Here is a 4,327-nt window from a genome sequence, read left to right on the forward strand (position 1 = left end):
GTAATTTTCAGACTAAGAAAATAGTATTTGCAGTGGGGCATATAATCCCAGTCCTTAGAAGGCTAAGACAGGAGGATTGCAGGTTCATAGCCAGCCCCAGCAAACTTAGCAGGTCCCTGTTTTCAAATAAAAAGTAAAATAGGGCTGGGAGGGTAGCTCAGAGGTAGAATTCCCCTGGGTTTGATCCAGAGAGAGAATTGTATTTGCCAAGACCCAGGGCATGAGAGAAGATGGTCAGTGTAGAGAATAGCAAGCACAGCCTGGCTGGGGATTCATGGAGCATGAACAGACATCTCTTTATTCCAGACAGTCATTCCATCGTCACTAGAAACAGATTCTACATGGGCACAGTGGAAAAGATTGTATTGTATCGTCCCCTAAAACTCCGACCCGCAGGGGCTTAGAGAATGACACAGACACCTCTTCAGCTGAAATATGAATTCTTCTTTAATGGATCCTTAACATGTCTCTTAATATGTCTCTTCTAATATGTCTGACAATGCGTACAACAAGCACAATTTATATCAGCATCATAATCCCTCCTTCTATTCCCTACCAACCCCAAGCTTTCACAGTTAGGGCATGCACACTTCTGACTTTCTCATAGGCAGGCTGGTGGTAGGCGTCACTTATCATTCTGCAGGCACGTAGCATGGCACACTGCGCATGCTCAAGGAGACGTCCATCTTGTGAGTCTCATGACTTGGCTGCAAGCCTAGGCGCCATCTTGAATCCACACTGGCAACAAGCCTGGGTGCCATCTCGGTCCAGCCGAGTGGGCCCCGACAGTATTGTATACAAACGTCATGGCAGAGAGATGACTAGGACCATCGTTCATTCATTTAGTTCATTAAAAAAATATTTGTGGCACAAACAAATATGCCTCCATGTCACTGTCCTCAAAGTTTAAACCAGAGAAGTCTTCTGAGCTCTCTGTAAACTGCTCTCCACAGAGACATGACATTTTCAGTGACTGATCCTCATTTTTCTTAACTTCCTTAGTTTATGGTTTTGATCATCAGGGCCCATATAATTTTTAAATACCCATGCTTTCCTTAACAGGGCTTCATTAATTCTTATTCCATACATAACTCTCTCACATGTGCCATCTGCGAAGTCAGCATGGCAATTTGTTGATTAAATATTGACTCTGGGAAGATTTTAAACACTGACACATTTAGTCACAAACAGAAGACTGCTCCTTTCTTGCCTCTGAGCATGAGGCAAGAGCCTCTGAGCATTTAATTGTTATTTCTTCTAAGGAAAAAAAATGTGTGAAAGGATTCTTTTTACTGACAACTTTACATATCCCACTTGAGTTCACGTGAGTAGTATTTTAATGAGCCTTAAGTTTTTACAAGGCCATTTTGTAGTACTGGGTTTCAGCATGCAGGGAAGAGGGCAGAGAACATGCTAGCTGCGGCGGAGTTGGTGTGCGCCCCTGCAAACTTGTGCTTTCCCTGTGTTTCTAGCTCACTAACTCTAGTCCTCCAGGTCCAAAAATTCCCTAATCACAAAGTGCTTAGAACCCAGAGCCCCCACCATTACTCGCTTTCCTTCATTCTGGTCCTTTCTTCTCACTCTTTTGGTCTTAGTGATTGTGGTCCTTCATTCTGACACCTCCTGTGTGCATCTACAGCTTTCTTGCACCACACACTTTTTCATTCTACTTACTTAAAAAAATAATAATAATCCTAGCTGGGTATTAGTGGTGCACGCTTATAATCCCAGTACTCAGGAGGCTGAGAGAGAAGGATTGCAGGTTTGAAGCCGGCCTCAGCAACTTAATGAGGCTCTCAGCAACTTAAGAGAGATCCTGTTTTCAAATTTAAAAAAAAAATTTAAAAATAGGTATGGTGGTGTAGCCCAGAAGTAGAAGGCCCCTGGACTCCAATCCCAGTAGCGCGTGCACGCGCGCGCACACACACACACACACACGTGCTAACAGATCTCATTTTAAATTTATGACCAGTAGCCAGGTGTAGTGGTACACACTTGTAATTCCAGTACTTGTGAAGTTGAAATAGGAGGATCGAAGGTTGGTGGGCAGCCTCAGCTACTTAGTGAGGCCCTCTGCAACTTACTGGGACCCTGTTTCAAAATAAAGAATAAAAAAGAGGGCTGGAGGTGGAGCTCAGAAGTAAAATGCCCATGGGTTCAATCCCCAGTACTACAATAAATAAATAAATAAGTAAATAAATCCCCAGTACTACAATAAATAAATAAATAAGTAAATAAATAAATAAATGCAAGCTATGTGTGGTGGCACATGCTTATAATCCCAGCATTTGGGAAGCTGAGACAGGAGGATCCTAGTTCACGAACAGCCTCAGCTACTTAGTGAGGTCCTTTGCAACTCAGTGACACCCTGTTTCAAATTAAGAATAAAAAATAGGGCTGGGGATGCAGCTCAGAGATAGAATGCCCCTGGGTTTCATCCCCAGTACTGAAATAAATAAATAAATAAATAAATAAATAAATAAATAAAATTTATGACCAATATCCAGGAAAGGTGACATATGCCTGTAATCCTAATACTTGAGAGACTGAGACAGGAGGATTACAGGTTTGAGGTCAGCCTCAACAATTTAGTGAGCCTCTCAGCAACTTAGACACTGTTTCCAGCTGGGTATGGTGGCTCTTGCTTGTAATCCCAGAGTTTGGGAGGCTGAGACAGGAGGATGGCACAGGTTCAAAGCCAGTCTCAGCTACTTAGTGAGACCCTGTTTCCAAATAAAAGTATGAAATAGGTCTGGGAGTATAGCCCGAAGGTAGAAAAGCCCCTGGTTTCACCCCTAGTAACACACACACACACACACACACACACACACACACACACAGGCACTGTTTCCAAATTTAAAAAATAATAAGAGATATGGGTGTATCTCAGAAGTAGAATGCCCTTGGCTTCCATACCTAGTACCAAAAAATAAAAACAGAAAAAGTAAATTTTTGACCAGTGATCTCTCATGTAGACCTTTGATACTGCCTAGTATGTCGAGTACACTTTGCTAATCCCTCTCTTCTGCCACTCTTCTAGACAAATATTTAATGTCTTTCTCTTTGATAAACTGCAGTATCTCCTCTGTTGTCACTCTTGACCAATGGCTTCAGTTCCTATTTCTCTAAGAAAGGGGAATCAATAACAAGATAATGACATACGCTCAATCATATCTACTAGTGTATGTGCACCCACACCCTTTTACTCTCATTCTACCAACTGTCCTTCACGGCCACTGGATCCCATATCATTCATTTATATTCAAGAAAATTACTAAAGCCATTCTCTTCCTGAACCATCAATTTTCTGTCTCTCTCCCGGATCTTTTTCATCAGCCTATAAACTTGCTATACTTTTCCCACTTCTAAAGAAAAGGAGAGCCTTTCTGAAATAAATAAATAAATAAATAAATAAATAAATAAATAAATATTTATAACCAATATCCAGGAAAGGTGACATATATCTGTAATCCTAATACTTGAGAGACTGAGACAGGAGGATCACAGGTTTGAGGCCAGCCTCAACAATTTAGTGAGCCTCTCAGCAACTTAGGCGCCTGCTGTGCCTGTCCGTGCTGTGCGCCCGTCGCCATGCTCCAGAAAATTGAAGAAATCAAGGATTTACCTGCTCACAGCCAGGCGGAAGGAGGCCAAGTCTTTCGAGATTAAGAAGAACAAGGATAATGTGAAGTTCAGGCTGTAGCAGGTATCTTTGTACCTTGGTCAACACGGACAAGGAGAAGACAGAGAAAATGAAGCAGTCCCTGCCCCCAGGTTTAGCAGTGAAGGAGCTGAAATGAGCTGATTTTACCTGTATTAAAAGTTTTAAAGAAAAAGAAGAAGAAAAAGAAAAAAGAAAAGAAGGAGAAAACCCTCTTAATCTCACATTTTTCTCCTCTATTTCTCTGCTTTCATTAATTCTCCTCTTTTCCTAATTATCCACAAACCTGCTCCTGCACTGGGTTTTTGCCCCACACACCACCAATGATCACCAATTTGTAAAAACCCAATGATCTATTTTCATTTCATATTTGACTTGACCTATCAGCAGCGTTTGATGAAAAAGATCACTTTCTCCTCGACTTGGTACTTGGGGCATCAAGTTCTCTTCTCACCTTACTGATTTTTCTTTTTCAGTTGCTTTTGCTAATTTTTTACATCTTCCTAACCTCTAAATGTTAGAGTGCCCCCCAGCTAAATACCTTTCTTCTGTATTTACATTCTCTTTTTAGCTGAATGTATTCTAGGTCATGGCCTTAAGCTTCATCTATATTCTGAAAATTCTCAACTTTCTGTCTCCAAACTACACCTGTCTCTGGAACTTCAG

The 4,327-nt window shown here is 41.4% G+C and overlaps 1 pseudogene across 1 annotated transcript; it reads left to right on the top strand.

Moving 5' to 3' along the window:
• The first annotated feature begins 3,591 nt into the window (after window positions 1-3,591).
• On the top strand, window positions 3,592-3,800 carry LOC308263361 (large ribosomal subunit protein eL38-like; annotated as a pseudogene). Its single transcript has one exon. The product of its transcript is annotated as a large ribosomal subunit protein eL38-like (transcript).
• The last annotated feature ends 527 nt before the right edge of the window (window positions 3,801-4,327 follow it).

The sequence above is a fragment of the Muscardinus avellanarius genome (genome assembly GCF_963383645.1).
Source record: "Muscardinus avellanarius genome assembly, chromosome: 5".
Taxonomy (NCBI): Eukaryota; Metazoa; Chordata; class Mammalia; order Rodentia; family Gliridae; genus Muscardinus; species Muscardinus avellanarius.